The 11,699-nt window shown below is 37.9% G+C and overlaps 1 pseudogene; it reads left to right on the top strand.

Moving 5' to 3' along the window:
• Window positions 1-218: 218 nt before the first annotated feature.
• On the top strand, window positions 219-1,828 carry LOC130846408 (nucleolus and neural progenitor protein-like; annotated as a pseudogene).
• Window positions 1,829-11,699: the final 9,871 nt, after the last annotated feature.

Raw genomic sequence — 11,699 nt, 5'->3', positions numbered from 1 at the left:
CAAAAGCAAGGCCTGTATATATGCTGCCTACAAGATGCTCACTTCAGATCTAAAAACATACACAGACTGAAAGAGAAGGAATGTAAAATGTTATTCCATGCAAATGGGAAATCCAGGGTAGCAATATTTAGAAAAAACAGACCTTAAAGACGGTTACAAGAGACAAAGGAGTCCTCTCCTGCCTCCCAAGATGGCTGTGCTTCTGCCAGGCCGAGCCGTGGAACCTCATGAGGATCCCTAAGGCAGATAACTGCAGTGCAGTGACCATACAGGACCCTGGTGCAGTGCTGGACCTTTGCATTTCAGCTGTAATTAAAGAATGTTGTCTCATTACATTGTCGCTGAAGAGCCAAACCTTAGATGCAGAAACAGATGTATTATGTGCAGTCCTTTACAGCAATCACAACAGAATGGGCTGCCATAAGCCCCACTTGGCCCTCAAACAGGTTGAACAATGTTTAAAATGCTTGAAAAACATGAATTTGGAGGGTTCAATTCAAGATCTCTCTGAGTCTTTTTCTTCTAATGAAAATCAGCCTATAAATACTAAAGCATGTGTCATCCCTAGCCAAGCAGTGGTGGAATTGGTGTTGATGAAGATTTTGGGAGCCTGCAAGTTGCTACTTTGTTTGTTGTACTGTTGCTGCAAGACATTTCTCTTGACTGTGAAACACCTAGGTTTGCAAGAATTCATTATTTTAAACTTTGTGATTGTTAGGCTGGTGAGCAGGTTATGGGTTCTCTATAAAGATGTTTTAAAAAGGTTGGTTTCTTTATATGAGAAAGATTACATCGTTTGGATTACTTCAAGAGGTCTCCAGGATTCAACCATTGCCTTACTTCAAAGGTTTTACCTTTCCTTCTGATATTGCTGAATTTTTAGGAGAGCCCTATTTTGAAGTCTTTAAGAAAAAAATGCCTACTGCTTTTGCAGCTAAAGGAGTAACTAAACTGCTAAATAAACTATTTTTAACAAAAGAGCAATCACAGAGATCCGGTGAAGAAACTTTACTCAAAATTTCCAAAGAAGCTAAACAAATGAAAATCAATATACAGAATAATGTGGATCTTGGACAGCCGGTAGAGAATAAGAAAATCTTAAAAGTCATCAGAATTTGATATGAGGGCTTTCCACAAACAGCTGAAATACAAAGCTATTCAGGAGGACAGCTTTGAGTTTAAATGTTCTCAATCCAAACTAAAGGCAACCAAACATTCTTCTGGGAAAGCAATAGGAACTCCTTGTGTAAAAAGTTTTGTGCAAAGATTCCGAGAAGCTGAGACTTTCATACAAATTTCTGAAGAAATCCAAAGGGCAATTCTGTGGTATAGGAGCAAAATACTCAAGGCTCAGACCACCTTTCTGGGTAATAAACTTCTTAAAAGTAACTGGCTTAAACATGTGGAAGTTCAAGGCTATCTTCATGGCTCAGGTATCAAAACTTCAAAGCATCATCTGAGACAAAGAAGATCACAGGATAAATTTTCATTGAAACAAAGGAAACCACAGAGAAAGCTGCAGTCAACTCTTTTAAAGGAAATCCAGCAGCCCCCTCAAAAGAGTGCTATAGATATCATTAAAGGGAGACTCTCACACCCTACAGTTTGTAGAACTGATCTCTACCCTAACAATAAGCAAGCATTGAGTAGAAGAGTTTCAAATCCTGTCATACAAACTAAGGAGAAATAAATTCATGAAAATCTTATAAAAAGCAATGAAAATGAAACTGATTCTTGGACAATGATGCAAATAAATAAACATAAGACATCAGGAACCACTAAGGAAACAGATGACATTGATGATATTTCTGCTTTAATGGGAGTTTAGGTGCTCATATATGAGACTTTTAACTGATTAACCAACTGTTCCAGTGTTCTGCTGTTTTAAGTAGAACAGCTGAGGTCTGGGGAGATCTGGAAGTACACTCGGACTCAGGATCTGCTTTAGTGCAACATTGTACAGCAGTTCATTTTAGTTCAATAAACACATCATAGCCTTGTGTCATTTAACTGACAAAAAAAAAAAAGAGCCAAAGGAGAACATTATATAATGATCAATGGATCAATCCAAGAAACTATAACAATTTTAAATATATATGCACCCAACACAGGAGCAGCTAAATACATAAAGTATTAATGAACATAAAGGGAGAAATTGACAGTAACATAATAGTAAGGGATTTTAACACCCTACTTACATTAATGCACAGATCATCCAGACATACTCAATAAGGAAACACTGGCCTTAAATGACACATTAGGCCAAATGGACTTAATTCGTGTATATAAAACATTCCATCTGAAAGCAACAGAATATACATTTTTTCCAAGTGCACACAGAACATTCTCCAGGATAGATCACATTCTAGGCCAAAAAACAAGCCTCAGTAAATTTAAGAAAATTGAAATCATATCAAGCATCTTTTCCAACCACAACACTCTAAGACTAGAAATAAACTACAAGAAAAAAAACTTCAAAAACAAAAACTAAAAACCACAAACATATGGAGGCTAAAAAATATGCTATTAAATCAATCAATGGATCACTGAAGAAATCAAAGAGGTAAATAAAAAGTAAATGGAGAGAAACGAAAATGAAAACACCATGATCTAAAATCTTGGGGACCCACAAAAGCAGTTTATAACTAGTGATACAAGCTTACCTCTGAAAACAAGAAAAATCTCAAACAACCTAACCGTACTCCTAAAGGAACTACAAAGAGAACACCCAAAGGAAAGAAATCATAAATATCACAGTAGAAGTAAACAAAATAGTTTCCTTGATCTTTCTATTTTTTTTTAGTCTCTAAGAGTTGGTTCTTTGAAAAGGTAAACAAAATTGATAAACTTTTAGCCAGACTCATCAAGACAAAGAGGGGCCAAATCAATAAAATCAGAAACGAAAACAGAAAAGTTACAACTCATACCACAAAAATACAAAGAATCATAAGAGACTAGTACAAACAGCTATATGCCAACAAAATGGATATCCTAGAAGAAATGGATAGATTCTCAGAAAGGTACTATTTCTCAAAACTGAACAAGGAAGAAAGATAATATGGAGACAAAATTTTTCAGAAAACTACTAGAGCTCAGTGAATTTGGTAGTTTCAGGATACAAAACTAATACACAGAAATTGGTTGCATTTCTAAACACTAACAACAACTATCATAAAGATAAATTAAGGAAACAATCTCATTTACCATTGCATCAAAAGAATATGATACCTAGGAATAAATCTACCTATGGAAGTAAAATACATCATACTTGGAAAACTATAAGACACTGATGAAAGAAATTGAAGACAACACAGATGCAAAGATATACTGTGTTTTTGAATTGCCAGATTTAATATTGTTAAAATGACCATACTACCCAAGGCAATCTACAGATTCAACGCAATACCTATCAAAATACCAATGGTATTTTTCACAGAACAATTTTTAAATTTGTATGAAGACACAAAAGACTCCAGCCAAAGCAATCTTGAGAAAGAAGAACAGAGCTGTAGGAATCATGCTTCCTGACTTCAGACCATACTATAAAGCTACAGTCATTAAAAGAGTCTGGCACTGGCACAAAAACAGACACACAGATCAATGGAATAGAGAGCTCAGAAATAAACCCACACATTTATGTTCAATGAATCTCTGACAAAGGAGGCAAGAGTATACAATGGGGGAAAAACAGTTTCTTCAATAAGTGGTGCTGGGAAAACTGGACAGCTTCATGTGAAAGAAAAAAATTAGGACATTATCTATATGCAAAAATAAACTCAAAATAGATTAAAGTCCTAAACATAATACTGGAAACCATAAAACTTTTAGATGAAAACATAGGTAGAACAGTCTTTGACATAAATTGTAGCAATATTTTTTTAGATTTGTCTCCTAAATCAAAGGAAATAAAAGCAAAAATAAACAGAACCTAATTTGACTTAAAAGCTTTTGCACAGCAAAGGAAACCACTGACAAAATGAAAAGACAATCTACTGAATGGGAGAACATTTGCTAATGATATGATCAATAAGGAGTGAGAAATGGAATATTTCCTGCCATATCAGTAAACAAAGGATGTCACTGTCATCAACAACAGCAGCCCTCTAACATGAGCCCTGAGGGAACTCAGGAAGGAAAGAAATACCTGCTATTCTATCTAGCAGCCATCAGACTGCAGCCACTCCCTATGGTGGGCCCTGAGGAAACTCAGGACTTGAAAACATGGGATACTGGGCCCAGATAGCTGAGGTGCATATCAAAGAATGGGTTCAGTGAGCCCAGACTCTTGCATCTTCCCATACATAGAAAGGCACTAAATTTCTTAAATTGGGATATCTGGTTTTCTTTAATCAACAATAATCTTTTAATGTTCCTGACTACCTGCCCTTCATTGCAAAACTTCTACATAACCTGGCTCCCCCCACCCCCACCTCACCTCCTCGGAGCAGATCTCTCAGGGTTGCTCGAGATACTGCCTCCCAGGCTTGAAGTCCTAAAAATTCCTGCTGAATAAAAACATAACTCTCAACTTTTAGGTTGGGAATAATTTCTTAAGTTGACAGTTATGGTGACCATGAAGGGACCAGAGCAGATTCCTCTCCTTCACCTGAACTCTATGAGGATCCAGAGCTTTGGTACCAGCAGAGGCCTCTTGTGCCCATCTGCCTCTTTGGGGAGTCCAGATGAATTTGGGTGAGTCTCTCCTGGTTCTAGGATCTCTGTTATTGGTTGATGATCCTAAGCTTTATTTGGTGGGAGAATAGGTTATCATTGAAATTTAGTTTCAAGAAGAGGTACCTGGGTTATCCTCCGTCGAAAGACTGGGAAGATTTTGTTTAAATGGGTTATCCTCAGTGTAAAAGGCATTGGGAAGACTCAGTTTGGATACTGAGTGGTTATCCTCAGTTTAAAGACTGGGAAGACTTTGCTCAGTTAAACACTGAGTAAGGTAGGACTGAGTTATTAGGGGGAAGACTGGCCTGTCATTTTTTCCTTGAATGGGCTACCTTAATAGAGTTAGTCAACATAAAACTGAAATGAGAGCTTCTGAGCTCTGAAGAAGGGACTCTCTCTTCCTGGCCAGCAAAGTCTTTCTCAGGCGACTGAGAAACTTGCAGGAGTGGTGGGGGCAAGACCTCATGCCATGCAGCTGTCCCTAAAGGGAAACCCACTCATATAATTAACAACCTGCTCAACTGGGGACACGAATAAGAACTGGCCATTCCGTGATCTGAGCACCTGTGGTAGTCTTATACCTCACCGGGAGAACTCAAGAAACATAAGAGGGGGCTGACACAACTCTGGGGCAAAACCTAGAGGAATTAAGCTCTCAAGCAGCACATTGGCCCACCACATGAGCATCACTAGCAATTTTATTTCAACAAACAGACCTCAGAATGGGAAATAAAGCTTTTAAAACAAAAGAAAAAGGAATGACAGGTTGCCAGCCTCCAACTAATACCACAGCCAAGTTTATGTACATACAAAACTTATAAGTATTTAGTTAATTGGAAATTAAAGGAAATCTCATCTTAAAAAAGGAGTGGGCTTTTATTGCATACACAGTTAACTTAAGGTTAAAAAGTCAGCTTGATAAAAAGAACTTTTCAGCATTCTGACTAAACAAAAGCCTTCTGGGGGAGACTTGCATTTCTCTGTGTCTTTGAGATGTAAATGTTCTACCTGATTTTCCTAGGACATTCTATGTGTATGTGTGTATGTGTATGCATGTGTTTTGAAAATTTGACCTCTGCCATGCTATTTTTGAGAGTAAACTCTCCAGATTTTACTTAGGTGACATCCTCCCCCACATTCTTATTGGGAACCCTCTTGCATCTTACTGGTTTGAATCACTATTAATATATATATTTTATTAATGGCTAAATGATGGATCCTTGTAAGTTGGAGAAACTAATCAATTGGTGAATCAAGAGTGTTCTCATCATAAACAGCTGTTTTTTTGGAACCTATAAAACAAAAATCAAGCTAAAAAAGAAATAGATAAATCTAATGATTAATTTAAGAACTTCTTTGGTTTAAAACAAATAAGGAGAAAGCTTCCTGGCTTGGGAAGCTTCATTTGTGATCTTTGCTTCCCCTCAATGGGTCTTACAGATGCTAATAAAAGCATTAACATAATTAATGTTAACAGGAAAAATCCTATAAGGAAAGTCTAGATACTATTTCCAACATGGTAGAAATTTTAAAAGGAATTAAATCAACAAAGAAATCTTTAAATGGTTATTTAAAATGGGATAAATAAAATGGACATTTATGTGATTAAAACATAAGGTTTTGATATCATACTACCTATGGTTAACTGGACCAAAGGGATCCCCTAACTGGTTCCCAGCATTAAAAGCCAAACAAGTCTGTTCTATTTACCCTAGTTTTTAAAATTATATTTAAAGGGTTAGAAAAATTTACACTGCGATACCTGACTAGCAATTATTTGGTATAACAGTTAAGCCAAAGCACCTGAGTTCCTTGACTCAACCCCTCTCTGGGGATCCCAGAGCCTTTTATATAAAATTAGAAAAAATAGACAGGGAGTAATAAAAACTTCTAGAACTCCTCCTGTAAGATCAAAAGTTGTTGATTGGATCCTAATGAAAACTAAAGGTATAAAGTTTATGGAATTGAGATGAAAGTGTATAAAAATCAGTATACTTAAATGGACTTTATACAAGATGATTACATCTCTTTTGTTTAATTATGTTGTAGGGTAGGCATGTTTCACTGGGGAATGCTTCCCTTTCATGGTATACTAAGACAAGGCATATAAATCTACCCCTCAGAAAATATTGAACATGCTAAAGGAAACCAATAGGGTTACCTGAGCCATACAAATAAGTAAACACTGGGAACTAACATTCAAGGGCTAACAAAAATAAAAACAGTGATTTTGCTCTGGGTTTAACTTGTGAATTCAAAATGAGGGACTTTGCTGAATGCCTTATACAAACTTTCAAAGGCATGATATCATGTATCATTATACATAATATCTCATATGTATAATGTGTCTCTGGGCACATTATACCTATAAGATAACTCTACTTCTGGAAAGTATTATCAAAATTGAACTTATAAAGAGCACTATTTAATTTAAAAGCACTTACAAATTAAATATAAAAGAAACTGGCCGAATTGACTTTCAGGTTAATGTGAACTGGGAAACGTTCAATATTAAGTTGACATCTGGCATTAAAATTTGTTTGTTCTAATTAATATAAACATATCTTTAAAGTCATCAACATTAAATATAATATAGTATTGTACCTAGGTTTAACAGAAGTCAAATAAGACCTTATTATATCTGTTGCAGGGAAAATAACTTGATGTGATGAGACTTTAAATGTAAACGAGATAAGAGCTTTGGGGTTAACTCTTTAAAAATAATTATATTTTAGAAATGTCTATTTAAAATGATCTTACCAGATATTTGGTAACTTAAAGTTCTAGAGTTGTGCTAAGTGATGGAAGTTTATTGAATAGCTAGGTAATTTCCAAAAAATAAGATACTGAGGCATCAATTACTAAATAGAAAAACTAAAGAACAGTAGCAGTAGACTTCAGACACCTAAAAGAATGAAAGAAAGAAGAAAAAAAGAGGAATCAAAAAAGAGACCAGCAACCCTGGTGGGAAGCTGAAGGTGAGGAGAGATCCCCACATTAAGAAAGACTCCCTCATGGTGGGGAAATCAGCTGGGATAGAAAAGGAACTTCAGGGGATAAAGGAAAATGCCTCAGATGGTCTGTGGAAGACAGGACAAAGTAAGAACCACATACATGATCTACACTGCAGCTCTGTGCATTCCAGCCTAAATTGTGAGTCTCCTGTTGTGAAGGGGAGCTAGGTGCTGGAAAGAGGGGTTTGGAGTACAGACCTAGGGAGAGCACAGCTCTTGGCTGTGAAAAGACAGGCTGAAAGGACAGGAGCAAGGGGTGCTACACAGCCTGCGGAAAAAGCCTGGGACACAATAGTAAGGTGCCATTGTCGAGCAGCATGCAAGGGGTGGAGCTGCCATTATAAGCCCCTTCCCCATCCCCTGGCTTCTGTGGCCTCCACAGGTGTTGGGAAGGGCTCCCACCTGAGCAGCCCTGCCTGCCCCTCAGGCCATGGTCACCTCTGCCTGCACAGGCTCCTAGGGCCTGAGTGCCACCCACCCCCAAACCTCCTTGGGAATCAGCCCTGGGTGCCCCTGCCTGGGAGTCCACTCGAAGGGCTAAAGTGTGGGGTTGGAAGAACAGACCCTGGGAGAGCAGTGCAGTTGACTGCATGGATACAATAAAAGGGACAGGAGTGAGGGGATGCATGGCCGGGAATGCCCTAGAGGAAGCGGGGTCTGCCTGGGAAGCGAGGCATCATTGTTGAGATGCTTGTGGTGGGGTGGGGCCGACAACACTCCCATACACCAGTTCCCGCTGCCGCAGCTACTGGGAGTACCCAAGTGTGCTCCAAGCAGCCGCTGCTTTTTCTCCCACTCACCAGGGCAAGGATCAGATGCCTGATGGTGGCACACATGCAGAGGTGGGGTTAAAACCAAAACTGAGTCTGAGGGGTGGTGCAACCGAGGAAGAGAAACACAAATCTTTCTATGCAGTAGCACAAGCTGTGAATTAAATCCCCAAGATCGGCTTGGTAAATCCTGCATTTGTGGAATACCTGAATAGACAACAAGTGTTTCAACACCTGAGAATAGTCTAGCCTTTGCAGCACTGGAATTTGTGGGCAAATACACACGGGAATTGGGCCAGATCAGTATGAACTGGCCCCACAGTGTCCACAGCTGGTCCAGAGACCTATAAAGAGGTACTGGAAGGCCTCCTGGGGAGGCAGCCCTAGGAAAATATTATAATTAATAATCTTTGTTGGTTTGTTTCAGTTTTTTCAGTTGTTGGTGTTGTTCCTTTTATTTTTTCTTTCATTTTTTTATTTTCTAATTTTTTACCTTATTTTCTTAATATATGTTTTTATTTTTATATTTTTCCTTTACTTTTCTGTTGTTCTGTGGCTTTTGTCTTGTTTTTATTCTTCATTTTATGTATATATATTTTCCCTTTTAAAAAAAATTGTTTTTAGGTGTATATTCTATGCTTCATTCACTTTTTTGTTGTTATTGATATTGTTTGCTTGCCCCCATTTGTTTTATTTTTCATTCTTTGTTTTCATTAGTGTAATCCTCATCAGCTGTTCTCATATTAAAATTCTTGTTTGGTTGTCTGTTCCTTTGTTTTTGTTTTTTTTCTTTTCTTTTCTGTGTGTGTGTGTGCACACATTGCTGTTGCTGCTGTTTGTTTGTTGTTGCTCTTGCTATTTGCCCTGAGCTTTGTTCATCTGTTTTTGCTTTTTTGTTTTTCTGAGTTTTGCTTTTGTTTTTTTGTTTTGTTTTGTTTTCCTTCCTTTTCTTTTCTCTATTTTTTAATCAGGCTGCACTATGCAGCTTGTGGGCTCTTGGTTCCCCAACCAGGGGTCAGGCCTGGGCCTCTGGGGTGGGAACATAGAGTCCAGGACACTGGAATGCCAGAGAATTCAGGGGCCCAGGGAATAATAATTGGCATGCATGTTCCTGAAGATATCCATATCAACACCAAGACCTGACCCCACACAACTGCCTACAGACTCCAGTGCTAAACATCTCATACCAACATCCAGCAAGACAGGAACACAGCCCTACCCATCAGTAAATAGGCTGCCAAAAGTCACACTAAGCTCACGGACACCCCAAAACACACCACCTAATGAAGCCCTGACCAATCAGAGGGAAAAGACTCAACTCCACTCAACAGAGCACAGGCACCAGGCCCTCCCTCCAGGAAGCCTGCACAAGCCCCTGGACCAAACTCACTCAGCAGGGGGCAGTCAACAGAAACAAGAGGAACTATGACTCTGCAGCCTGCAGAAAGAAGACCATAAGCACAGGTTAGACAAAACAAAATGGCAGAAATACGCTGCAGACAAAGGAGCAAGGTAAAACCCCACAAGATCACATAAGTGAAGAGGAAATAGGCAAGCTATCTGAAAAAGAATTCAGGGTAATGATAATAAAGACGATCCAAGATCTAGGAAACAGAATGGAGAAAATACAAGAAACACTTAATAGGACCTAGAAGAACTAAAGAACAATCAGTGATAAACAACACAATAACAGAAATGAGAAGTACACAAGAAGGAATCAACAGCAGAATAACAGAGGCATAAGAACAAATAAGTGAGCTGGAAGATAGAATGGTGGTGTTAACTGGTGAGGGAAAGAATAAAGAAAAAACAGTGAAAAGAATTGAGGACAGTCTCAGAGACCCCTGGGACATCGAACAAACCAACATTTGAATTATAGGGGTCCCAGAAGAAGAAGAGAAAAGGAAAGGGCCTGAGAAAATACTTGAAGAGATTATAGTCAAAAACTTCCCTAACATGAGAAAAGAAATAGTCAATCAAGTCCAGGAAGTGCAGAGAGTCTAATACAGGATAAACCCAAGGAGAAATACACCAAGACACATATTAATCACTAAAAAAATTAAATACAAAGAAAAAATATTAAAAGCAGCAAGGGAAAAGCAAAAAATAACCTACAAGGGAATCAGCATAAGGTTATCAGCTGAATTTTCAGCAGAAACTTTGCAGGCCAGAAGGGAATGGCAGGACATATTTAAAGTAATGAAAGGGAAAACTTACAATCAAGATTGCTCTACCCAGAAAGGATCACATTCAGAATCAACAGAGAAATCAAAAGCTTTACAGACAAGCAAAAGCTAAGAGAATTCAACACCACTAAACCAGCATTACAACAAATGCTAAAGGAACTTCTCTAGGCAGGAAATACAAGAAAGGAAAAAGACCTACAAGAATAAACCCCAGAAAATTAAGAAAATGGTAATAGGAACATACGTATCTAAAATTACCTTACATGTAAATGGATTAAATGCTCCAGCCAAAAGACACAGACTAGATGAATGGATACAAAAGCAAGACCCACATATTTGCTGTCTACAAGAGACCCACTTCAGATCTAGGGACACACACAGACTGAGCATGAGGGGATAGAAAAAGATATTCCATGCAAATGGGAATCAAAAGAAAGCTAGAGCAGCAACACTCATATCAGACAATATACACTTTAAAATAAAGGCTATTACAAGAGACAAGGAATGACACTACATAATGATCAAAGGATCAGTCCAAGAAGAAGATATAACAATGGTAAATATCTATGCTCCCAACATAAGAGCACCTCAATACATAAGGCAAATGCTAACAGCCATAAAAGGAGAAATTGACAGTAACACAATAATAGTGGGGGACTTACACCAACAGAAAATAAATAAGGAACACAAGCTTTAAATGACACAATTGACCAAATAGACTTAATTGATATTTATAGGACATTCCATCCAAAAGCTACAGAATACACTTTCTTCTCAAGTGCTCATGGGACATTCTCCAGGATAGATCACGTCTTGGGTCACAAATCAAGTCTCAGTAAGAAAATTGAAACTGAATGAAACATCCTTTCTAACCACAATGTTATGAGATTAGAACTCAATTATGGGAAAAAACTATAAAAAATACAAACACATGGAGGCTAAACAATACACTACTAAATAATCAAGAGATCACTGAAGAAATTAAAGAGGAAATCAAAAAATAACTAGAAACAAATGACAATGAAAACATAACAGCCCAAAACCCATGGGATGCA

The sequence above is a fragment of the Hippopotamus amphibius genome, chromosome 2 (genome assembly GCF_030028045.1).
Source record: "Hippopotamus amphibius kiboko isolate mHipAmp2 chromosome 2, mHipAmp2.hap2, whole genome shotgun sequence".
NCBI lineage: Eukaryota > Metazoa > Chordata > Mammalia > Artiodactyla > Hippopotamidae > Hippopotamus > Hippopotamus amphibius.
Note: the sequence above shows the minus strand (reverse complement) of the source record. Positions and strands in the feature narration are given on the sequence as shown.